This window comes from Botryllus schlosseri, chromosome 1 (assembly GCF_051294905.1).
Source record: "Botryllus schlosseri isolate E-star chromosome 1, Bs_hap1, whole genome shotgun sequence".
Lineage (NCBI taxonomy): Eukaryota > Metazoa > Chordata > Ascidiacea > Stolidobranchia > Styelidae > Botryllus > Botryllus schlosseri.
In genome coordinates this window covers 6418785-6446517 of record NC_137236.1, presented here as the reverse complement: position 1 = coordinate 6446517, position 27733 = coordinate 6418785, and the positions used below count along the sequence as shown (strand labels likewise).

The window sequence follows — 27733 nt, the reverse complement described above, 5'->3', positions numbered from 1 at the left end:
ACTATGTTTGTTGTACAAATTCAATTCGACACATGATCTATTTCGATAAATACTATTAGCTCGATTCACAAGAGAACGGCTTTCCTGCCAAACAGACACAACCACCCGAAGACATTTTACACAAATTCAAATAGTCTGCATCAGCTCCACGTGATACAGAGTTGGCAACGAACAATACATTCCTATCATGCATTCATTTATAGACTCTAAGCTCAAAAAGAGTGAATTGAAAAGCTAGGATGATTTAATTTGTAGAAAATAGATACAAATGCATTGCTCGTTGTATCACGCGTATAGTCTTCATCTTCAAACACGAGTGTTTACAACATACAATCTTTGTATCGCAATCCAGCAGCCACACTTTGATTGCATCCATATTGTTGTAGGTTGGGATTAGGAATTTTCGCTGCTGGTCGATGTAAGTCACGGCTTCCATCAGAGGACACAGAATCACTTTGGTGAGTTCCTGCTGTCCTGCATGTTTAAAAAATATATTAAATCTTTCGCACAAGTGATCAAAGTAATCAGAGTTGCTGGTCAAATAGAAGGTACCTCATAATTTATCTAAATTGCGATCAGAAGTAGTAGGTGGTCAAAGTAGTTACCGGTGTTACTCAAGTAAAAGTGACATAGTTCATTTCTACTCAATTGCCAGCAGAAGTAACTTCGTTCATTTATATTCACTTTCTTCTCAATTACAAGCAAAAGTAGAGATTTCAAAGTCAGGTCAAAATTACTTGGCATTATTCAAGTATAATCAACTCGTCCATTTCTACTCAAATACAGGTAGAAGTGTCCGTTGCAAATAGGAGTGACGCAACCGAGCCGTCTGGGAGCAGGTGAGGAGCAGCGCGACCGCAAGCATATTGGTGATTGTTGCGCAACCGATTGAGCATTCACACTTACTCTTGTGCGGACTTGCTTCCGAGCTGCTCAGACGCCATGGTTGCGTCACAATACCTAATGCCATTACAATGCAACATTCGATGCTGATTTTGGGGGTTCCGGGACCACGAGCAGATTAAAATTTATATTTTCGCAATCGGTACCGTCGTAGCTTTCGATTGATACCCGTTTTATCAAGTTTAATGCTCGGCAAGCCGGCCACACATCAATTATGGCCGAATGGAAATAGTGACGTAGATCAATTTCACTGGGCCGTGAGATTTTCTTGTTTCTACACCATATAGGACACTATGATAAAACATACCCATCGCTGCTTAGTTTTCATACGCGCAAGTTTATCAATACGAGAATCTTTTATAATCAGCATTTACGCATGTACTCTACATGTGATGCAAATGCAGGGTGTTGGCTTTTCCCCCCATAATCTACCTGTCATTTTTATAATGCGTATCATACATGTGGGCGTATTATACATGACAAATTACGGTAGTTTCAGTTAAGTTACGCATAGTGAAAAGTGAGCAGTGCTAGTTCTAGTTGTGGAATTTGAAAATTGAGTAATTTCAGTTGTCGTTGCAAATTTTGAGAATCCGGTAGTTTGTACAAGACACAAAGATTCCCATACCCAACCCCGCTTTATCCGTTAAATCCACCTATTTGCTAATCCAATGCATCGACACCGTGGCTGGATCTTCTGCCTCATCTGTCAAATTAAATAGAGTTTTCAAATACAGAAATGTTACATAGACCAACTGGCAACAATATTTATACTAACGTCATATACCGGCAAGAGTCCTAATCTGTATCTATGATATCTGCTTAACACGATGTGCATATGGAATTCAGAATTACTCAAGATGTTAAGATTAGCACAGATTTGAATTTCGCGATATTGGCCAGATTAGTGTCGATGTCATTTTACAAATCAGATTTCAACACGAAATTTCTGATGTTCTTTAGAGCGGACTTGGACAGCCAAATAATTTTATTCTAATTTGTGGAATGTTTTATGGCATCATTCCAATTCTTATCTAATTTCTGTTGTTCCTGAAAATGCTACATGAGAACTGTACCGCATGAAACGCGCCGAGCTCGGTGTTCAGACATTTGTCATTCTCATGCCTACGAGTATGAACCCTGATTAGGTCGATATTAAACTTCGTGATATGTCCTAGTTTTTGCAAACTCAGTAATTTTAATGTTAATCTATATTTGGAAAAATTGTGCTGCTGTAATACTAGCGATAATCCCAATTTTTTTGAAATATGCAGCTATAATTCCAATTGTAACTAATTTGGAATAAACTTTGTAGCTATCCCAATTGTAGCAGTGTTGGGATCAAGTCACTACCTTCGAGTCACGAGTCATTTCGAGTCATTGCACATTTTGACTCGAGTCAAGTCAAGTCATTCGATTTTCAAAGGTTACTCGAGTCAAGTCAAGTCACTCGATTTTTAGAGGTGACTCGAGTCAAGTCGAGTCAAGTCAAGTCACATTTCAAGTCAAGTTGCCTTTTCGAAGTATGATGCATGATTACGTCATTGCAATTAGCTAGATGTCTGAAATACAGATTGAGCGGCCATTAATTCCTAACAGTTGAACGAATATAGAGTTGAATATACTCGCAAGAAGACACTGTATCGCTCACATATGTGTAGAACTGGTGAACCTCGTATTGGCATAGCCTCAGTTTAAAGTTACCAGCCAAAATAGAGAATAGACAAACGAATTGATAAGATACAACACGTTACCCATTTACCAATTGATGATACAATTCGAGCCTGTGCGAATGGTTGATAACTATATTCACCATATTCGATTTCAAAAAGACAAGAGGTTTGGTTAAGGTAAGAACAGAGAACAGAAATAGACATTTCGCTATTATATTACTTTACTGCACGTCAAGTTAAGACAATGTAAGCTGTAAGCATCGATCACTGCGTTTGCGGTCAATTTATTTGTGAGAGAACAATCGAGACTCAGTGAAATGCATAATATTTGAATGATTATTCGTTCTCACGGGTTACACCAGCGTTTCGCGAACAATCCGAATATATGCAAGATACAGTGATTTTTATCCACACCGATTACTTGATGACTTGAAATTGATTCGTGAATTTTGGTCAGAGTCACGAGTCATTCCACATTTCTGATACGCCGAGTCAAGTCAAGTCATTTCAGCAAAGTGACTTGAGTCAAGTCAAGTCATGCGAAGAAGGTGACTCGAGTCATCCCAACACTGAATTGTAGAGTCCAACTTGGAGAAACCATGTGAAGCTTTGATTCTACTCATAATCCAATTTGGAAAAACTGTGCAGCTATAATTCTAATTCTAGTCAAACATGACAAAAACTGTGTAGATTCAATTGTAATTCTATTCTAATTCGAATAATCTGAAAATTTTATCATTGTCCAAGTCTGCTTCAGAGTTGTCGCAACACTCTAGAATGGATTCGAGTCATTAGCCAATGTCTATTTTAAAAAACCGAATCTCTGACTTGTAGAAATCTACTCAAAATCAAAACAATTAGTGATTATATCGGAACTCACCATATTTATAGCAGACTTTTGGTATTGCTCAATTTCCCGAGTAGTATATTCAATTATGCCGCCTGTCTGGTGATTGATTACTGCTGATGATGGTTGGCTTTAGCTTGTCACTTAATGGTATTCAGTGTATCTGTGTTATCAGGACCTGCATCATACATCATCTCGTCTCGATAACAACACTATGTTTTTGATAACGAGAGTGGAAATATCACTGGCGATAGAAAACTGGAACATTTTCAGCTTGTACAATTTAGGAATCTTTTTCAAGTTGAACTAAAATTAGAATTATGACTACAGTTTTCTTACAAATTATATTAGAATTATTAAATTCAGGCAAACTTGGAAATTTAATAAATTTCACTTGATGTCATATAAAATCAGGTTGGCATGAGATTACCAAATGTCTGTACAGTGTACAACAGGATTTCGCACCATACAATTCTCCTTTATCATTTTCAGGAAAATTAGAAATCACAATTGAAATGAAAGCATAGACAAATTTCATGAATTGAATAATTTGTAATTAGTTATAAAATGACCTATTGGTCCAGGTCTTGCTGATGCATCAACCCAAGGGGGGTTGATTTAAAACCGATCCAGGAATTACGGAGCAACAGTTTCGAGTACAAATGACTTTAAGATTGTCTCAAGCTACATACATGTCTGCAAATTACAATGCTTTACGAAGTAACACTGGGTGCCGCAAGATAAAACTACAGGCTTGAAGGATAGCGCCAAATAGTCGGGTCGGACGAAATCATCACACAACTTGAATTCAACTCTATTACCAACTGTAATGATTTGAGTATTGAGATCATATCACTTTGAGTTAAGTATTGAACGCCTTTCACGTCACACTAAGATACATAAATGCAGAGCAAAATCATAGTGTCAATAGCCTAATTTACTTATACTTTCGGAGTCCACAAAACCTCTGCCGCATCACAGCATCGGAATAAAATGTTGCATAAGGCTATACATATGCACCAAATACAGATTTTAGTCAAATGGTTATCAATCCCAACAATGGTCATCTATTTCCCTAAAGTGCAATGAAATAGGTAAAGTCGAAAAAATAGAAAACAATCTTCAATGTGACGTGGAACCGCGTAATATTGTTTGTGGTCGCAAAAAGGTACATATTTGAACTTTGCACATCTTTTACACTGTTGTGAATTCTTGAACCAGTCAGGCGCTTGGTTTTGTCCAGCCCCACTGATTAGCAAGGTTGTCCCTGCAATCAGACTGGGACAAGTGCATAATGATAAATATCCAATTACACTGATTGGAGTGAAATGAAATTTGTGAAATGTTTCTATCTCATTTTAATCCTAATTCAATTTCTAGTTTTCCTGAAATTGATACAGAAAAACTGTACAGTGAGAAACGAGTCAAGCTTGCTGTACAGACATTTGCCATTCTCATGCTTATTAGAATGAACCATGATTTCATGTGAATTTAAATTCAAATTCCAATTTTCGCATATTCCGTACTGTAAAATTAATTCTAATTGAATTTCGAAGAAACTGTGTTTCTAATTCCAATTGTAATCTAACTTGAAAAACTGCAAATTATCTAGTTGTCCAGTCTACACGCAACTTCGTCTTTGAATTGTAAAAATCTCACCGTTGAAAGTGGTTCTGAGTTGAAGTGTTGTGAATATATGGTTGTAATATGCAAGCAGGTGGTCGGCGGTGGTTGAGGAATGGAGTCCTGCAAAAAATCAATATTTGAAGGGCAATCGAGTCAAGTAAGTCAATTTGTCTAGTTGACACATTCTGATATCGACTCGTGTCAATCAAGGTCACCCGATTTTCATAGGAGACTCGAGTAAAGTAAAGTCACTCAATTTTTGTACGATAGGTGAGTCAAGTCTTTAGATTTTTAAGGTTACTCGAATCAAGTCGAGTCGCTCAATCTATAAAGACTCGATTTCTGTAGCTTACTCGAGCAAATCAAGTCACTGGCTTCCAGTTACAAGTCGTATCGAGTTATTATACACTCCGACTCAAGTCAAGTCACTTGAAAAAGTAGATTCGAGTTATCGCATCGCTACGGTACACATGAGAGAAAAAGCAAAATATCAAATCCAATTCGCAGATATAACACACCTTTTGATAAGATCACAAGTTGGTGGTAATAATTATGTGGAATATCGTATTCGTTCTTCTCCTTTCCGGAGAATGTTTCCAGCAACGTCTGGACTTCGAACGGTAGTTTACCCAGCAACAATTCCTACCTACAAATAAAAAAACATGCACCAAGTTATCAACTGGGATGTTTTGCTCAGATAACTCTGATGGCAGTAGTTATCAGTGGCGCTGGGTACAATGATTCTAGTTAATTTATCAAAGAAACATGGTTGCGATAGTATTTTCCCTTGCGTAATGTTGGAAACTACAATTGTTGATATCGCAGCATACAAAGCATGTAGTAGAAAGCTACACGTCAGTGGAAATGGCATTTCCGTGAAGCCATGGTCAGCCCGAAGCATTGTCAATGTCACCTACTGCAAGTGGATAGGTATGGTCAAAAAATACATAATTATCTTTTTAATGTGACGTAGAACTGGTAATATAGATTCTTCAGCTGTCAATACAACTTTCACATTCATTATCACAAGTAGGCCAATACAAAATTGTACCAACTAATAATGTAGTTATTTGATGGCCACCTAAGTCATTCTTTTTGTTCTAGTTTTAGTTGTAGTTGCGGATTGGAAAAGTGAATAGTACTAGTTCTGGGTATGCATTTCCAATACAATTAGTTGCCGCCTAACTAGAAAACGAGTGTCGTCGTTTGCCATGAATCTTAATACCTGTGTTCTGTTGTTTGATGTTCTCAGAGTCATCAATACAAAAATGGACGTAGTCAGGGGTGAGATTTTGGGGTCGTTTCACATTTCCAGGATTAGCTACGAGTTGTACAGAGTAAGTAGTTCTAGTTCTAGTTGCGAGTTTTGAAAAGTGATTCGCTGTAGTTCTAGTCGTAATTTCGAAGAGTCAGTAATTCTAGTTGTAGTTGCGCATTTTGAAACTCCAGTAGCGTGTACGAGTCTGCTTCCACCCCTAAAATGTTACCTTGATATCTCTGTGAATGATCTTACAGTCGTTATGATGAATGACATCCAGCACAATCTGTTGCATGTATTAACGAGTTTCTGGTTCCGGGACGACGCGTCTTCTTTACTAAGTTCCATCAGCGACTGAGAATAAATATAAAAGATAATTGTGTGGCTAGAATAAGAAAAACAATACTATTTATTGGACAATTCTAAATCAGTGATTCTCAACTATGGACTAGCAGGTCGGAAAAATCCGACAAGAAATTTTGCAGAGTGGTGAACCTTCCCAATTAACATAGTTCGTAATACTAGCCTTTTGCAAAGTTGCAAAGTATTTTCTACCAATACACCACTACTAAGTTACAGTGCATAACTTGAATTAGGCTTCTAATAGTACTTTTCACAATGACAGTAATTCATATTTAAGTATTTGCTGAAAGTTTTGCTTTTTTAAATATCGCCGGCGTAATACCGAAAAACTAATAAAGGTTTATTTGGAACCAGTCAAGAAATGATGACGCAGTAGTTTCAATTGATTGACTTGCCAACGTTGCAGCGTGGTCTTTCCTCACAAATTCCATTCTACTCTGAACATCCCTGCATACAAGTGTATGGGTGCAGCTTTACTAGTTTATTTCATGCAAAAACTTAACAGTGGCTGTAAAGCCGTTCAAATCAATGTTCTGAATTTTTGAAAATGCACATTATGCTAGATGCCATATCTAATGAATATCGACTGAATATAGCCGCTTCATTGGTGAAGATACTTGTTATCGGTTTTATCGGAATCGGTCAGGATTGTAACCAAGTCACAAGATTCTGAGTTACGAGTCAATCTTACTCCTATGGTTTCTACTCGAATCATATTCAATTCCCAAACAAGTCAAGACTGAGTCAACGTGCAAATGGTCAAGTCCGAGTCATAGTGTCTATACTCAAGTTCGACCCCGAGTCATTCCGTTTATTACCACTGTTCAGTTTCGAGTTCAAGTCATGTTCGACTCATTTATCTGACACTGCTCGATTGAAACGGACAACTGGGATTGATAAAATAGTTGTGTGTCTCCCTCTTAACCAGAGAGGGTCAGTAAAAAAGTACTTTTGCTTTGTAAAAAGTACTCGTGTAGGTTTCGTCTACTGGCACTAATTAAACAAGCGGTTATGATTGTAGACGATTTCTGCTTCTACATCACTTTTTCGAGTTTCCAAGCCGAAACTAGGCCTGGGATGATGAATACTTTACCTACTAGGAAATCACTACTTTTAACTTTACTTCAGTGAGAATTTACATCGTATCATAGTTCAAGTTTCCACTTCTTTCTTCCCGTTATGATGTCATTATTGATGGTACTCGCATACTTGACTCAAAGTCTAATACTCGATCCAGAATCGCTCCACTTAGGTTCTCGATTTTGACCAGTCGTAACCATATTATACAAACGTGAAAATCTCACCAATGAAAGTTGGATCCAGTTGAGTTTCCGATATCTGGTTGTGATAGCCAAGCAGGTTGTCTGTAGTTCTTTTGGAATGGAGCCTTGGAAGAGCACACTGGACGGTGCTTGCTTTATGCTGGGTCGTTCTGATGATCAATGGACAACATTCTGTAAAAAATCACGGTGGGTCAGTGTTGGAAACGAGTCACTATGTTCGAGTTACAAGTCATATCGAGTCACTGCATATTTTGAATCGAGTCAAGTTATTCGATTTTTCCAGGCCATGTCAACAGTAGGAGGTCTAGAGGTCGGAGAAAGTCACTCATTTTTTATTGTGACTTGAGTCAAGGTAAGGCTCTCAATAGTTCAAGGAGACTTGGGTCAGATGAAGTCACTGGAGTTGAGTCAAAACACTTAAAATTTCTCACCAAGAGTTAAATTATTAACGAGAATTATCGCTTTGATATTATTTTCCACTTAGGAAAGCTGTAAACCTTGATTAGTGGTATCGTAGCGTAAGAACCATGTGGTATAAAGGCAAAGCATTACTGGTAATGACATATCGAAGTTTAATACCTCGATCAGGATAGAATCTGCCCGCCACTTGATTCCGCCAAGCCCTACACCTAATACCCTTGCAGCCTCCTTTTATAAAAATCCCTTATCAATGTTGGCTGATATACACAAAACACAACTCAGTGACCAGGTGTTCACTTTGAAAGTGTGTCTATATTTGCCGACAACTTCCGGGGCAATATACTTACTTATGTGTGCTGCAAAAAGTATTCTTTGTGTGGCTGTCAAAGTCGACCTTGGCAGCTTGAGCGAACTCTCCAATCTTCACATCCATATTATTCAGGGATAGGCTCTCCAGCTGTCAATACAAATTTCACATTCAGATACACAAGTTTACGAACTTGTACAAACTAATAATCGAGCTACTTTATGACCAACTGAGTACTTTTTTTGAGTAGTTCTAGTTTTAGTCGCTGATATGAAAAGCGAGTAGTTCTAGTAGGGTAATTCCATGTCTGATCAACCAAAAAAATGGATTTTGTCACCACATAGTGTCAGATTTTGCTGAAATTTGGTTCAAAACATCATGAAGTATAGCTCACTAAATCGCAATTTATTTGAAATCAATTACTTTAGTAGTTTTGAAGTTATCGCATGATGAAAAACATGCTTTTCATGCCCATTCAACCGTGAAATTGAAGGGCTGTTTTTAAGTATATTTGGAATTGTCTGTAAATGAGCTACTTTGACCTGAAAATGTTGTTCACTTTGTTATGTTGTAAAAATTGATCTATTCTATCATTCAAGTGCGAAATTAATGATTTTTGGTGCACGCCCCAAAATTTAGCTCAAGTTGAAAGACGGTGCCTCTGGAAATCACTCAAGCATGACAATATTTCAGGAGTCTCCCTCTCATTTCTGTCTACTTGAAAAAAGTTATGAAGGGTGGCATATGAAAGCTGTTGTAGTATAGATTCCTTAGAAAATAAGTTTTTATGTAATATTTACTTACGAAGTTTTGAAAACAGGGTATATTTCAGGTCATGAAAATGTAGTGATTTTCCTAAAAATTGATTTTGATATTGTAGTTGCTGTGTTACCTTGAGACAAACTCCAGCATGTTACTCATTTTCTAGATATTCATTTTTCTAACAGCTTTCATATGACACCATTTACAAAAATTTTGAAGTAGACAGAAATGAGAGAGACCCCTGAAATATTGTTGTTACGCTTCAGTGGTTTCTGGGGTTAATGAGTGACATTTTGGGATGTCAATCAAAAATCAGTAATTTTTGTCCGGCATGATAGAATAGATCAATTTATACAACATAACAAATAGAACAACTCTTTAATTGTCAAAATAGCTTATTTACAGAAAATTTCAAATCAGCCTAAAAAATCACTTGAATTTCGCGGTTGGATGAGCATAAAAAGCTTGTTTTTTATCATGCAATAACTTGAAAACTACATATGTAATTCATTTAAAATAAATTGATATTTACTTGGATGTACTTCATGGTGTTTTAAGCCAAATTTCAGCAAAATCTGAAATTTAAGAGATACCCAATCTCTCTTTTGATTAATCTCAAATTGAATTACCCCATGCATTCAGAAATATTTATGTAAAGTTAATTTAGAGCTACTATCTGTCAAATATTAGTTAGCAAAACATGTCAACCATGTTCCTTTCCAAACAAGCTTTCATATGATATGTTACTTTCCAATTTTCGTGTAGACAGAATTACGCTAGATATAATTCAAGTTCATGTTACGCATGAACGATTTTGAAAAGTGTCGGTTTATGAGGTGGGTTTTAACCCCTGTCCCCATTTGATTAAATGACAATTTCCCTTCAATAGCAAGAGTTTCTTCTATTCTATCATTAGACATCATGATCCACTCTCAAGTACTTGACTATGCTGTTTTATAAGCGTTACTGTAACAGGTAATGTAAAAGTAATTAAATTTCATGGTTGGGTGAGCACAAAATGGCCATTTTTTAAAATGCGATAACTTTGTGATGGGTGGACCAATTTTGACAAAATTAAGTTTGCTGCAGTCAGAATTGGTTACCTGATTTACCCCTCCATTTTCATTGCAATCTGGTGACGAGTGCGGTTAATTTGACGTGGACTTACTCAGTAGTAGTTATGAAAAGTGCATGGTTATTGATATGCGTTTCCAAAGCAATTTCCGTACATCTAGAAAACATGCGTTGTTGTTTGGCGTGAATCGTGATACCGTTGTTCAGTTGTTTGACATTGCAGCCATTGCTAGATCACAGTCATAACTAGAAACAGTGGCGTAGGCAGTAAGTGCGTTCTGGGGGTTGACACACCTGTCATTTTTAAACAAACCGCCTGATACTGATTCTATCTCCGATATTTCCTAGCTCATTTGTAATTCAGTAATTTGTGTCATCAGTTATTAATTACTTGCAGACTCTTCATGGGTATTAACTCCGGTTTAGAATTTTGAAAAATGAGTAGTTTGTAGAAGTCTGACAATACTGCCAGAAATGTGGTCTTGATATCCATATGTGAACGATCTTACAATCGTGAAGATGAAAAACTACAAGCAGAATTTGTTGCACTTAGTAACGAGTCCCTGGTTCTGTGATGGCACACTTTCTTTTGTCAACTTTATATAGTATTGATAGCAGCAAAACAACAATATTATCTGTTGGACACATCTAAATCAGTGGTTTTCAAACCTTTTTGTGGTCGCGGGCCAGCGCGCAAAGTTGTTCAAATAAATGCTCTGAAGCTTTAGGAAATGTGACTTAAGCTAGATGACATAATATTTCAATATCGGCTGAACATATCGGGGTTATCGGTGAAGGTGCTACTTTTCGTTTTCGACTCAAAGTACGATATCGACCGGGCTCAACTTATAATGTGTGAGACTCGACTACGCGGCTGGAAATGCAATACTCGATTCAGAATTGAATTAATCAGGAACTCGAGCTTGCTAAGCCCCACGAAAAAAATCTTACCGTCCAAACTTTGCAAAGGACGCTTTGGTGACGACTTTCCGATAACCTGGGCGTCATGGTCAGTCCGGTCGTGCGCAGTTTCTGTGGCATGTAGCCGTTGACGAATTCGGTCGCCGGAGGTTTAATGAAACGGGTCGCTTGCCAACATTCTAGTGAGAAATGCACAGATAATAATCAAATCACAGATACTAACTCACATATATTTTCCAAATATATTTAGAAATCAAGAATTGTGGAGTTAGAACTATAATAAGAATCTACATTTGGATCGGATATTGTGAACGTATTCCGTGGATGGGAAGAGATTCAAGATTCAGAGCTTGGTTATTTTTGCACGATACAGTTCTCCTGTAGCAATTTCAGGAGAACTAGAAATGAGATTAATCAGAACATAGAAAGATTTGACCAATTAGATTACAGGCAGCCTCTCTAATTAGTTTTATTAGACAACTACACTACAATTATTACCTTGATACCTCTGTGAATGATCTTACAATCGTGAAGATAACGACGCCAATCACAATCTGTCGCATGCAATAACGAGTCTCTGCTTCTGTGATGACGCGTCTTTTCTGTAAACTTCCATCACCGACTGAAACATAAATTAAAGGTAATCAGATTGCTAGGATGAAAAAAACACAAGATTATTTGTTGGGAACATCTAAATCAGAGAATCTCAACCTACTTGAGATAGCGGTCCGGTAAAATCTGAATAAAATTTTTTGAACCGATGAACTCTCAAATTGAAAACTGCCTTTCATGATGCCTTTTTGATATTTGAGTTGTCATACGTAGGGTATGGTGAAATCGAGTGCTTCACTGATTTGAAATTAAATTGAGTATCAGGCTTCGAGTCGAGTATCCGAGTATCACTCACTAATTATGATGTCATACCGGTATGGATGATGCGGAAAGTTAAAATGTGTAGACTACCTTTTAAGCTTTACGATAATTTGTAAATTCTGTAGAGCATACCTATTTCATTGCACTTTGTTACAATACCGTGAGTTTATCACGACTTTAAAGATATGTCCATTCTAGTAACTAGTTCATCTTTGTGCTACATGTTTCGTATGCTCTGTTACGACCTATTAAGGTTCACAGCTTTCCGCAGTGGGAAATACTATCGAAGCCATAGTTCTCATTGCTGAATTTACCCTCACTTCAGTTTAGTTCAGTTTATTGTTAATAATTTACCACTTGGGGCAAGGAGCATATTATTTCAGTACTACAATAAAAATCGTATTTCACTACTCGACTCTGACTATTAGAATAAATACTCAACTCAGATCCGAGTACTCGAATCATTGTGACCCTCCCTAATGTTCAAAGTCGTGTAACTAAATTTCCAGCTTTTCAATGCTAGATTAGAATTAAAATTATAGCTACACAGCTTTTTTTCTACGTTAGATGAGAATTACAATTGTAGCCACTGTGTCTTCCAAAGTGTGATTGAAATAAGAGTTACAGCTTCATAGAGTTTTTACAAATTAGACTAGAATTACGGAATCCGCAAATGAAACACACCAAAATCAGTTTACTTGATATCAATTGGTTGTCCATGTCTACCAGTAATAAACGTTACAGAGCTGATGCATTTGCGACCGGCACAGTTTGAGAGACATTACATTCGTAACAATGAAATACTTTTACCTTTCGTTTGCACAACTCGAGAACGATGTCGACAAACTCCGTGAAATCCAACGACGTACTTGAGAGATCAACCTCCATCGCAGTTTCAATCACGACACATTCTGTCTTTCTGGTGATCATCCACGAGCAATGCCTGGAATTCAGATACCGGGTACTAGATTTAGTTGCGGATTTTGAAAAGTGAGTAGTTCTAGTCCTAATTCTATTTGTGAATTTAAAATAATTTCAGCTGCCAATCAACTAGAAAACACACGTCTTCATTTTGAGTGAATCATGACATTATAGACTTGACCAGAATTAGCATGATAGCTATACAAGCCTTTCCAAATTAGATTAGAATTTTAATTACTCTATTCATCATAGAAATAGTGCGAAAATCAAGTTTACTTGATAATAATTCCAGATTTATTCTCATATAGCAGGAGAATAGAAAATAGCTGCACACCAAGCTTGGCCTGTTTCATACGATACAGTTATGCTATATGAAATTAAAATGTGGACGTAAAAGCTTTGATAAACCAGGTTAAAACTAGATTACCAAGATTTGGTTCTAATTAAGATAATTCGATAAGAATGTTCTAGCTGTCCAAGTCTGCTAGAAATGAACATTAGGGCTGATGCAATTGCGCCACAGTTTGGAAGACATTACAATTGTAACGTGGGAATGCTTTTACCCTGCTTGAGCACAACTCAATAACGATGTCGACAAATTCTTGTCTTGGAACAATCTGTGAAATCCAATGAAGTGCTTGTGATTCAAAACGTGATGTAGATGATCTCTCGACACATATTGTCTTTCTGGTGATCATTGCCTGAAATTGAGATTCGTACAAATACCAATCTAGTTTCGTGACGTGCAACTCACTACGTCTTTCTCTGACTAGTTCTATTTCTAATTGTGGACTTGGGAAAGTAAGTAGTTGTAGTAGTAGTATATACGATCGCTCGCGAACGGCTATGGGACTCTTATGGCGGGGTGGCACGGTGCCGAGAAAACCGGGGGTGGCACGGTGACCCTTATCTCTTATGGCGGGGGTGGCACGGTGCCATTGTGTCTTATGGCGGGGGTCGCATGGTTACCTTTTCGGGTATAGGCTGCGGCGGCACGGTGCCGTGAAAACTCGTGGTGGCATGGTTACCTTTTCAGGTATAGGCGCGGTGACAGGGTGACCTTTCAGGAGAGATGATTTGACTAACGTTGTGGGTATAGGCGCGGCGGCACGGTGTTGAATATGTATCAAGTAAATAGTCACGTGATTGATTCTTAGTTAATGTGTATATTACAAATTAATATATATGACCGATTCGAGTTGATCCCAACGTTTACGGCGAGTGCGACTTTAATATATCGTTATTCTTATGGGCGCCGCGATGATTCGTACTTTCGTTGATAGAATGCTAGCGGCATGTCGTACTTTCACCAAAAAGGGTGTGAAATAGTTTGCTGAATCTAGGAATCAGTCGCTTGGTTATTAGTTTACCACGGAACCGGCGTAGACGGCGATTCCAATACCAACAATTGCCGCGTTCACATATTAACACTCCAAATAGGTGTGAAATAGTTTGCAAACCCTGCGTTCGCTGACAAGATAATGTCTCAGACATACGCGACTTGATGTTACAGGCATATCGATCGCTCACGCGGTGAAATTTTCGTAAGCAGTTTGGCACAGAGCTTGATTTCACTCGTACGATTTAATAAGTAACGAATAACAGACCGCCAGTGTCGGTAACTTGAATAGCGACAAATTGTCACTTATTTCCGCTCTAACCCTAATCCTTTGTGAAGTGAACGCTTATTCAAAAGGGTGTGATATCATTTTAAAATCCTACGACACTCACAGGGTAATGCTTCAGACAAAGCGATCCCTCATGCCCGCTCACAAGGTAATATTTCCGTAATTAGTTTGTCACAGAGTCGTCGCAGACGGTGATTCGTAAACCAACAATTTGACACTTTCTGGTATGGTCGCTATATGTTTTTGACACTTTGTCCGTGTTTGACTTTAGTTGTATGATAAGAATCATGCGAATATTCAAGCAATGTATCAATCGAATGGAATGAAACTTACTACACAGCTCAAGTTGATTCGTATCTGAATGTGTTAATTCGGTACAATTCTAATTAATTTGAGAAATCTTTTTAATGTGATCTTTTGATTCGACCGTAATCTGAATATTACTGACACCGACTTTCAGCCACATTGAATTATTCACACATTCCACGCCGCTGTTTTAACAGTTATAGAATCAATACCAACTATCTCTAACCCGATAATATTCAATCATTTTGGTAATTTACCAACTTTAAATCCATTCGCGGATGTACTAAAGGTAAATCCAAATAATCCAAAATGAAATATTTGGACTTTGACATAGTCTGAATTGAAATAGATTGACAAACATGACTACCAACTTTCCCGCAGTCCCATTTCGATATTATATGCACATTGATTTGAAACAAGTAATGAAACATTGCAACTCTATTCGCGATCCCGCTTTCCGTTTGTCAAAGAGATATTTTAGCATCTTACCATACTCAAAAGAATTCTTCACAACATTAACAATTGTTAAAAATCTAGTTTTCACTTACTTGATTATATCACTACAACTCACAAACTTGAATTAATTCATCCTGGCTGTATTCGTATGATCGGTCTTTTTTATTCGATTGTAAAGGTCGTTACTATTCTGAAGACAAAGTATTTACTAATCGGTACATATACGATTTGACTTGGACATATTATATTTTGAGTATACGAGATTTGAATGTCCGAACAATAACTGAGAATTAATTTATCACAATTAAATCCGTATATTACAGCGTAAAAGATATTGGGGTGTCAGCAACTCTGTACGGTCGTAGTTACAACCACATTAACTAATCTACCCAGGCAACTCGTCATGATCATTCCTGAAATCAACACAAACACGACCACTGACTTGAGTTAACCACGAAACAGCATCAAGTTTTAAATCCGCTTGCAGCTGACGGATTATTCGAATGCATCGATGGAGAATATTATTGAACTCGTCGGTATTGTTACTTCAACAAATTACACCGACTGCGAAAGTTAATATCGAATGGTAAGACTTGATCACATATTTGTTGATCACAGACATGACAAAAAAAACATTACCGAGATTTTATAAACTAGTCATATTACTCTACACATCTATCAATATCAAAATGCGAGTCATCCAATTTTTCTACTAAAGTAACATTGCACTTTCGGATTCGGATTCGGTATAGTCATACAAATTGTATTAAATCCAACATCAAAACAAAAGGAATTTTTTTAGTTTATTGAAATCAAATCATTCGTCTTCGACTTGTGCTTTTCTAGATTGCACGCAACAATTCGTTACGAATGAGCTGTAACCAAAGTTAAGAATTCTTTGTGTCCACAGATATAGAAGATGAATATAGCTAACACAATCACGAATCGACGTTTCAGAGTATTTCACGGATGTAATAAACTTGTTAGTGTCGCCTATCTAAAAGTATGCATGCGTTCGATTTCCATACCGACTGTTGCGATGTTTAGGATTCGCTTACAATGACAAAGAGTGAGGATTTAACATCAATGTCGTTACTGGAGGTATTCACAACAGAGAATCGAAACATTACACAGTGTGAAAATATATCTTTGATATCAAAGCACTATCCCAAGTACACGATTAATACTCAACTCCGTTCACACTTTCTATAGAACGTGCTAAATGTAAAATATCACGAGGTTGCACTCTAAGACTTTGATCATTACAAAAGTAAATTGAATATGTTTGCTCGACGCATTCAATTCAACTAGAAATGTCTAGTGCACAACAATCGTAATATTAAGGAAGTACTTGCTACACTGTAATTCACTAAACGTGTTTTGCATTGTTGTTCATTTGTAGCATTGATTGAAATTGTTTTTTGAACCCTCAAATAATAATTCCCGACATGAAACCAAACCGCTGAAAGTCGTTACCAACACAAAGAAACACTTTGTACGATGTTTGCCAAATGTACCCTATGGTTAGGTGTACTAGAATTATTTGTGTAACACATACACCGACAATGTAATCGAGAATTTTTCCGTTGTCATTCGCTAAAGTAAATGTCATCACAATACTCTGTCACTAAAGATCTTACTTGTATCTGATTGAATCACCGATAATTAACTCGCTAAATCAAACCATAAGGAAATTTCACTCACTCATCAGATATGAAACAGCGTCGCTTAATCGGTGTAGATCGTTTTTCTAAATGCAAATCATACCTGACCAACAGAAAACAATTTTCACTCACCTTGTAATGAAACCAAGTGGTGGACCTTCGTTCAATATTTTGTTTGTGTCAAATACTTTGCAATAAACACAGTGGAGTGGTCGAGCTTTACATCAGCAGACTGTAATCTGTAAATCAAGCTTACATCCGACTTGTAACTGTATCGTTTACCTAACCGAGTTGTATGCACAGTTTGATATTTTTTGTTATTTGGTAATTGCTGAATATACTACTTCGAAATACTCCCTTGAACGTAATTTCCATCATCGTAATAATCGAAGTACATTTGTGTCGAATTCGTAACAGCCGACTATGACATGATAAATTTTTGACAAGTTATGCTTGGAAGATTGGTGCATCTCTCGAAAAATAATATACCACTCATATTGATACTGTTACTCCATTGACCGGTATTTTCAAACGAGTCGATTTTCAACCGAGCAAAATTTATTACTTGAGTTGTCCCGCTTACTATATTTAAATGTAAACTCACCCGTCTTTCAACAACAAACAATGATAAAAAGTACACAAGCAAACACAACAAGTTTTACTTTTGTTGGAGACTAATTATTATTCCACACATCTCATTTCATACTATGTGTTTATGAAAGATATTCACGGCACACGAAAATATTCGATATTCCATGCTACGAACATACGCAATGATTGGTGACGCTTTCACACTATTTCGATTTAGTGTAACAAAAACAACAACAACAATTTTCACTCTCTTGACTTATGAAAACAACAGACGAACCTTCATTCAATATTTTGTTTTTGTCAACTAGTTACTTTTTCATGAGACCCCCACAACTCTTACAAAAGTACGAAAGATATTTACATCGCACAAAGTAATCAACTTTACTCGATATTCTCACATTACGAAACTAAAGAATGGTTGGTTTGACTCTACAAACTGTTTCGTTACCTCAAGAACTTTATTGTCTGAATGGTTGTTCATGTGTCTTAAGAACCAAATAGTTCAACACAGCACTAGTACCAACAGAAACACCAGAGTTGTTAACACAAAAGTTTGCATGTGCGCAGTATGCGAATACCGCGTGTAAGTCCAGCACAATTGCAGTATCCAACCGAGATTAGTTAACACCAATTTATTACAACGGAGCCACGTAAACTTTCGTGAATGTAAGGCATACTCACTTCTCGAGATTCTGTCAATGTCATAGCAATAAACCAGCTACTCCAACAACAGAGTACATACGTTTTCTAGTGACGACTCTCGAATCTTTCACATAGATCAAACTACTTTGCTAACGAAAAGTGCTGAGTCATCATATGGTTATCCTCACTAGTAAAACATACTATCATACAAAATGGTCGTTATAGTTTGCACACCAACGGTACATCGTACAAGTAACAAGTCTCGAGAATCCAGTTATTCAAAAAACGTGAAAGTATTTCTACACCAAGTCGTTATGTTGACGAAAGCGTATATTGTAATATCATGATCGATTTGCATTCGTTGGCCACAAACTGTCACTACTCTAAATAATTCTTTTTCACTCAAACACAAACGCATATTTGTCACCATTCGTTTTCATCAAGCACGGGTTCAGGAAACTTACTTACTACGACATGAATTTTTATGTTGTGTAAATAGGTAATAATTAAATCAAGTAACGCTATATCAACATCATCGACTTGTGCTAATAGATTTACATGCGGTCTTGTGGTTTTCGTCGGGACATACAGCACGAACTAACTGTAGACTCCTCTCTGTTGTACAACTACTCGGTAATCGAAATGCATTAACATGTAAACAACGATCTTGTTTCGTCACACCAAAAATATGTTCACTGTCGCGATACTCCGCACAAGACGTGCATAACCTTTTCACACTCGTAATAGTATACCAACGTCAAGCGATAACGTTTAACAAGACCAACGACACTGAACCCACAACGTTTACCTATGTAAAATTAGCACTTTCACTTGCCAGTCCATCGTTTACCTGACTAAACATATTATTTTCCTTTGGAGATCTGACGTTTACCCAGAGTAAGAAACCATTTTCACTTGGAAATATATTTTTTCTCTGGTTAACAAACCTTTTTTCACTTGGAAATATATTTTTTCTCTGGTTAACAAACCTTTTTCCCTGAGCAACACACCATTTTGACTTGGTGGTCGTCGTTTACCCGAGTAAAAATATCATTTTCTTTGGAGATCCGGCGTTTACCCAGTGTAACAATACATTTTCACTTGGAAAAACACTTTTACCTAGAGTAACTAATCATTTCTCCTGTGTAACAAACCCTTTTCGTCTGGAAAACTATCATTTGCCTGAGTACCAATACAGTTTTCACTTGGAAATCTATCTTTCACCTGGGTAACAATACCATTTTCGTTTTGAAAATTGACAACCACACCGAACAATTTGATATTTTTGTATATTGTTACAACGGGCAGTGACAAAATATACACCAACAACGACTCCGATACATTTGTCTAATCAAATATTCACTTGCTCTGATGCATCCCATCGAAATCATTGGTTACTCGCATGCAATAACAATGTGCTGTTGTACATCGACATGTATGTTTTCGTAATTGGGGAATAAAGGGGTTTCCGATATGGCCGCGATATGGTTCGCGCTTTGGATTTTCCAGAGTCAAAATGTCTGAATAAAACACCTCCTCGACTTTGGTAACTGGTTGGTACACGGATAATGATGTTCGGAAAACGGATGAATTTATGTTCCCCATCGCGCTGACAACTCCGGGTTACTTGTGAGTTTCCTCAGGTCTGTTTACTATATTGTGTCTTTACCGGTCAATACATGTCGCTCCAGTCAGCTGAAACCGGATCACTAATATGAGAAAGTGTGTGGGCCTGATCCGGATATTCACTCATGAACCAACGACCAATATTCAAGTAAACATGTTACAGACCGTGTTTTGTCTCCATGAAAAATACCAATGCATACACCATCACATACAAGTAACGTCACGATTGTTCACAAGTATTCGCGTAAACGAGGTGTACATACAATGTGTCGGTGTACAAACATCATGGAAAACAAATTCATGTTCTCAAGTATCATCATGCGACGACTCTGTACATTCAATGTGGGCATAGATGACTTGGAGACAGGCAAGCAGCCATATTTGGACGTAACATGGTCTTAGTATGAACCGACCTCCACCCAACTTGTGAAAAATCAATCTCACACGAGTACAGTCCTTTCACGGGTTCACACCTTGATTTTGCAAGATTGTTCGGATTCTCAGGTAGACTTGTATCGTGATCCAGACTTCGACATATAGTAAAATTGGGTTGCGTAACTCGCTCAATCCCACCACGTATTGTTCGTGCTAACCTGCGAACTTTTTTGCTGAGGCCGCAGTGTTTCACATGGTATAATGTATTTGGCGATCACCGTCGTTATCAATCTTTCACGCGATGAATATGTCAGATGTCGCTACTCCCACATAACGACTACAGATAAACATCGTGAGCAGTGACTCCGGATTGAAATCGTAAACAGGGACTCTGTGTGTGTGTGAATCTCGAGTTCGATTACGATTAGATAATGTAATCCAAGGTGTGTCTCTGTGAGTTGAAGGCTTATTTCGTGTTAATCACACCGCAAGAGGGTGCTATCTCGTAACTCGACAGGTCAACATAAATCACTGTTGGAAACTTTTGGTCTAGTTGATCCAGCTACGTATTGAAACGGTTCACCCACGCAGACCACTGAGAAAGCGTTGTCGTTACCTGAGTATACCCACGAGTAAATATGGGACTACGCGTAACTGTCCATAGATTCCTCTGGCCCCACACCGTTGTTTTACGACACAGACAAGATGCAGCGGTGGAAATATTGAAAATGAAAAACGATACCTTGGTGACATTTGATTTGGATTTTACACCTGATGAACCATACACTCGATAGGTACATTGGGATGATAACTCTATCGTCGAGGTCGAGGGAAAAGAAATGTACAGATTTGTTGGTGTTGTGGATATTCAGCGAAAATCGGGATGCGCGATAGTACACGGTTCGCATATTTGACTGAGAATATATCGGTATGCATAATGCACTGTCCATTGTATCATGTCGTGTGTCATCTATGCCAACATTGAATGTACAGAGTCGTCGCATGATGATACTTGAGAACATGAATTTGTTTTCCATGATGTTTGTACACCGACACATTGTATGTACACCTCGTTTACGCGAATACTTGTGAACAATCGTGACGTTACTTGTATGTGATGGTGTATGCATTGGTATTTTTCATGGAGACAAAACACGGTCTGTAACATGTTTACTTGAATATTGGTCGTTGGTTCATGAGTGAATATCCGGATCAGGCCCACACACTTTCTCATATTAGTGATCCGGTTTCAGCTGACTGGAGCGACATGTATTGACCGGTAAAGACACAATATAGTAAACAGACCTGAGGAAACTCACAAGTAACCCGGAGTTGTTAGCGCGATGGGGAACATAAATTCATCCGTTTTCCGAACATCATTATCCGTGTACCAACCAGTTACCAAAGTCGAGGAGGTGTTTTATTCAGACATTTTGACTCTGGAAAATCCAAAGCGCGAACCATATCGCGGCCATATCGGAAACCCCTTTATTCCCCAATTACGAAAACATACATGTCGATGTACAACAGCACATTGTTATTGCATGCGAGTAACCAATGATTTCGATGGGATGCATCAGAGCAAGTGAATATTTGATTAGACAAATGTATCGGAGTCGTTGTTGGTGTATATTTTGTCACTGCCCGTTGTAACAATATACAAAAATATCAAATTGTTCGGTGTGGTTGTCAATTTTCAAAACGAAAATGGTATTGTTACCCAGGTGAAAGATAGATTTCCAAGTGAAAACTGTATTGGTACTCAGGCAAATGATAGTTTTCCAGACGAAAAGGGTTTGTTACACAGGAGAAATGATTAGTTACTCTAGGTAAAAGTGTTTTTCCAAGTGAAAATGTATTGTTACACTGGGTAAACGCCGGATCTCCAAAGAAAATGATATTTTTACTCGGGTAAACGACGACCACCAAGTCAAAATGGTGTGTTGCTCAGGGAAAAAGGTTTGTTAACCAGAGAAAAAATATATTTCCAAGTGAAAAAAGGTTTGTTAACCAGAGAAAAAATATATTTCCAAGTGAAAATGGTTTCTTACTCTGGGTAAACGTCAGATCTCCAAAGGAAAATAATATGTTTAGTCAGGTAAACGATGGACTGGCAAGTGAAAGTGCTAATTTTACATAGGTAAACGTTGTGGGTTCAGTGTCGTTGGTCTTGTTAAACGTTATCGCTTGACGTTGGTATACTATTACGAGTGTGAAAAGGTTATGCACGTCTTGTGCGGAGTATCGCGACAGTGAACATATTTTTGGTGTGACGAAACAAGATCGTTGTTTACATGTTAATGCATTTCGATTACCGAGTAGTTGTACAACAGAGAGGAGTCTACAGTTAGTTCGTGCTGTATGTCCCGACGAAAACCACAAGACCGCATGTAAATCTATTAGCACAAGTCGATGATGTTGATATAGCGTTACTTGATTTAATTATTACCTATTTACACAACATAAAAATTCATGTCGTAGTAAGTAAGTTTCCTGAACCCGTGCTTGATGAAAACGAATGGTGACAAATATGCGTTTGTGTTTGAGTGAAAAAGAATTATTTAGAGTAGTGACAGTTTGTGGCCAACGAATGCAAATCGATCATGATATTACAATATACGCTTTCGTCAACATAACGACTTGGTGTAGAAATACTTTCACGTTTTTTGAATAACTGGATTCTCGAGACTTGTTACTTGTACGATGTACCGTTGGTGTGCAAACTATAACGACCATTTTGTATGATAGTATGTTTTACTAGTGAGGATAACCATATGATGACTCAGCACTTTTCGTTAGCAAAGTAGTTTGATCTATGTGAAAGATTCGAGAGTCGTCACTAGAAAACGTATGTACTCTGTTGTTGGAGTAGCTGGTTTATTGCTATGACATTGACAGAATCTCGAGAAGTGAGTATGCCTTACATTCACGAAAGTTTACGTGGCTCCGTTGTAATAAATTGGTGTTAACTAATCTCGGTTGGATACTGCAATTGTGCTGGACTTACACGCGGTATTCGCATACTGCGCACATGCAAACTTTTGTGTTAACAACTCTGGTGTTTCTGTTGGTACTAGTGCTGTGTTGAACTATTTGGTTCTTAAGACACATGAACAACCATTCAGACAATAAAGTTCTTGAGGTAACGAAACAGTTTGTAGAGTCAAACCAACCATTCTTTAGTTTCGTAATGTGAGAATATCGAGTAAAGTTGATTACTTTGTGCGATGTAAATATCTTTCGTACTTTTGTAAGAGTTGTGGGGGTCTCATGAAAAAGTAACTAGTTGACAAAAACAAAATATTGAATGAAGGTTCGTCTGTTGTTTTCATAAGTCAAGAGAGTGAAAATTGTTGTTGTTGTTTTTGTTACACTAAATCGAAATAGTGTGAAAGCGTCACCAATCATTGCGTATGTTCGTAGCATGGAATATCGAATATTTTCGTGTGCCGTGAATATCTTTCATAAACACATAGTATGAAATGAGATGTGTGGAATAATAATTAGTCTCCAACAAAAGTAAAACTTGTTGTGTTTGCTTGTGTACTTTTTATCATTGTTTGTTGTTGAAAGACGGGTGAGTTTACATTTAAATATAGTAAGCGGGACAACTCAAGTAATAAATTTTGCTCGGTTGAAAATCGACTCGTTTGAAAATACCGGTCAATGGAGTAACAGTATCAATATGAGTGGTATATTATTTTTCGAGAGATGCACCAATCTTCCAAGCATAACTTGTCAAAAATTTATCATGTCATAGTCGGCTGTTACGAATTCGACACAAATGTACTTCGATTATTACGATGATGGAAATTACGTTCAAGGGAGTATTTCGAAGTAGTATATTCAGCAATTACCAAATAACAAAAAATATCAAACTGTGCATACAACTCGGTTAGGTAAACGATACAGTTACAAGTCGGATGTAAGCTTGATTTACAGATTACAGTCTGCTGATGTAAAGCTCGACCACTCCACTGTGTTTATTGCAAAGTATTTGACACAAACAAAATATTGAACGAAGGTCCACCACTTGGTTTCATTACAAGGTGAGTGAAAATTGTTTTCTGTTGGTCAGGTATGATTTGCATTTAGAAAAACGATCTACACCGATTAAGCGACGCTGTTTCATATCTGATGAGTGAGTGAAATTTCCTTATGGTTTGATTTAGCGAGTTAATTATCGGTGATTCAATCAGATACAAGTAAGATCTTTAGTGACAGAGTATTGTGATGACATTTACTTTAGCGAATGACAACGGAAATATTCTCGATTACATTGTCGGTGTATGTGTTACACAAATAATTCTAGTACACCTAACCATAGGGTACATTTGGCAAACATCGTACAAAGTGTTTCTTTGTGTTGGTAACGACTTTCAGCGGTTTGGTTTCATGTCGGGAATTATTATTTGAGGGTTCAAAAAACAATTTCAATCAATGCTACAAATGAACAACAATGCAAAACACGTTTAGTGAATTACAGTGTAGCAAGTACTTCCTTAATATTACGATTGTTGTGCACTAGACATTTCTAGTTGAATTGAATGCGTCGAGCAAACATATTCAATTTACTTTTGTAATGATCAAAGTCTTAGAGTGCAACCTCGTGATATTTTACATTTAGCACGTTCTATAGAAAGTGTGAACGGAGTTGAGTATTAATCGTGTACTTGGGATAGTGCTTTGATATCAAAGATATATTTTCACACTGTGTAATGTTTCGATTCTCTGTTGTGAATACCTCCAGTAACGACATTGATGTTAAATCCTCACTCTTTGTCATTGTAAGCGAATCCTAAACATCGCAACAGTCGGTATGGAAATCGAACGCATGCATACTTTTAGATAGGCGACACTAACAAGTTTATTACATCCGTGAAATACTCTGAAACGTCGATTCGTGATTGTGTTAGCTATATTCATCTTCTATATCTGTGGACACAAAGAATTCTTAACTTTGGTTACAGCTCATTCGTAACGAATTGTTGCGTGCAATCTAGAAAAGCACAAGTCGAAGACGAATGATTTGATTTCAATAAACTAAAAAAATTCCTTTTGTTTTGATGTTGGATTTAATACAATTTGTATGACTATACCGAATCCGAATCCGAAAGTGCAATGTTACTTTAGTAGAAAAATTGGATGACTCGCATTTTGATATTGATAGATGTGTAGAGTAATATGACTAGTTTATAAAATCTCGGTAATGTTTTTTTTGTCATGTCTGTGATCAACAAATATGTGATCAAGTCTTACCATTCGATATTAACTTTCGCAGTCGGTGTAATTTGTTGAAGTAACAATACCGACGAGTTCAATAATATTCTCCATCGATGCATTCGAATAATCCGTCAGCTGCAAGCGGATTTAAAACTTGATGCTGTTTCGTGGTTAACTCAAGTCAGTGGTCGTGTTTGTGTTGATTTCAGGAATGATCATGACGAGTTGCCTGGGTAGATTAGTTAATGTGGTTGTAACTACGACCGTACAGAGTTGCTGACACCCCAATATCTTTTACGCTGTAATATACGGATTTAATTGTGATAAATTAATTCTCAGTTATTGTTCGGACATTCAAATCTCGTATACTCAAAATATAATATGTCCAAGTCAAATCGTATATGTACCGATTAGTAAATACTTTGTCTTCAGAATAGTAACGACCTTTACAATCGAATAAAAAAGACCGATCATACGAATACAGCCAGGATGAATTAATTCAAGTTTGTGAGTTGTAGTGATATAATCAAGTAAGTGAAAACTAGATTTTTAACAATTGTTAATGTTGTGAAGAATTCTTTTGAGTATGGTAAGATGCTAAAATATCTCTTTGACAAACGGAAAGCGGGATCGCGAATAGAGTTGCAATGTTTCATTACTTGTTTCAAATCAATGTGCATATAATATCGAAATGGGACTGCGGGAAAGTTGGTAGTCATGTTTGTCAATCTATTTCAATTCAGACTATGTCAAAGTCCAAATATTTCATTTTGGATTATTTGGATTTACCTTTAGTACATCCGCGAATGGATTTAAAGTTGGTAAATTACCAAAATGATTGAATATTATCGGGTTAGAGATAGTTGGTATTGATTCTATAACTGTTAAAACAGCGGCGTGGAATGTGTGAATAATTCAATGTGGCTGAAAGTCGGTGTCAGTAATATTCAGATTACGGTCGAATCAAAAGATCACATTAAAAAGATTTCTCAAATTAATTAGAATTGTACCGAATTAACACATTCAGATACGAATCAACTTGAGCTGTGTAGTAAGTTTCATTCCATTCGATTGATACATTGCTTGAATATTCGCATGATTCTTATCATACAACTAAAGTCAAACACGGACAAAGTGTCAAAAACATATAGCGACCATACCAGAAAGTGTCAAATTGTTGGTTTACGAATCACCGTCTGCGACGACTCTGTGACAAACTAATTACGGAAATATTACCTTGTGAGCGGGCATGAGGGATCGCTTTGTCTGAAGCATTACCCTGTGAGTGTCGTAGGATTTTAAAATGATATCACACCCTTTTGAATAAGCGTTCACTTCACAAAGGATTAGGGTTAGAGCGGAAATAAGTGACAATTTGTCGCTATTCAAGTTACCGACACTGGCGGTCTGTTATTCGTTACTTATTAAATCGTACGAGTGAAATCAAGCTCTGTGCCAAACTGCTTACGAAAATTTCACCGCGTGAGCGATCGATATGCCTGTAACATCAAGTCGCGTATGTCTGAGACATTATCTTGTCAGCGAACGCAGGGTTTGCAAACTATTTCACACCTATTTGGAGTGTTAATATGTGAACGCGGCAATTGTTGGTATTGGAATCGCCGTCTACGCCGGTTCCGTGGTAAACTAATAACCAAGCGACTGATTCCTAGATTCAGCAAACTATTTCACACCCTTTTTGGTGAAAGTACGACATGCCGCTAGCATTCTATCAACGAAAGTACGAATCATCGCGGCGCCCATAAGAATAACGATATATTAAAGTCGCACTCGCCGTAAACGTTGGGATCAACTCGAATCGGTCATATATATTAATTTGTAATATACACATTAACTAAGAATCAATCACGTGACTATTTACTTGATACATATTCAACACCGTGCCGCCGCGCCTATACCCACAACGTTAGTCAAATCATCTCTCCTGAAAGGTCACCCTGTCACCGCGCCTATACCTGAAAAGGTAACCA

General features: G+C 37.4%; 2 long non-coding RNA genes across 4 annotated transcripts; one reads left to right on the top strand and one right to left on the bottom strand.

The window, feature by feature from the left end:
• Nucleotides 1-6: 6 nt before the first annotated feature.
• Nucleotides 7-13597, bottom strand: LOC145433433 (uncharacterized). Of its 3 annotated transcripts, XR_013913103.1 has the most exons (11): nt 13009-13597; nt 11936-12059; nt 11468-11616; nt 8721-8830; nt 7975-8124; nt 6537-6661; nt 5568-5695; nt 5083-5169; nt 2991-3601; nt 1532-1609; nt 7-474 (listed from the first exon to the last, which is right to left on the bottom strand). It is a non-coding gene; the product is annotated as an uncharacterized LOC145433433 (long non-coding RNA). The 3 variants fall into 3 exon arrangements; XR_013913104.1 differs by lacking the exons at nt 5083-5169; nt 13009-13597 and having other exon boundaries at nt 11936-12936; XR_013913105.1 differs by lacking the exons at nt 5083-5169; nt 5568-5695; nt 6537-6661; nt 13009-13597 and having other exon boundaries at nt 11936-12937.
• Nucleotides 13598-23547: 9950 nt separating this feature from the next.
• On the top strand, nt 23548-27162 carry LOC145433642 (uncharacterized). The gene is made up of 2 exons (XR_013913161.1): nt 23548-24660; nt 26175-27162. It is a non-coding gene; the product is annotated as an uncharacterized LOC145433642 (long non-coding RNA).
• Nucleotides 27163-27733: the final 571 nt, after the last annotated feature.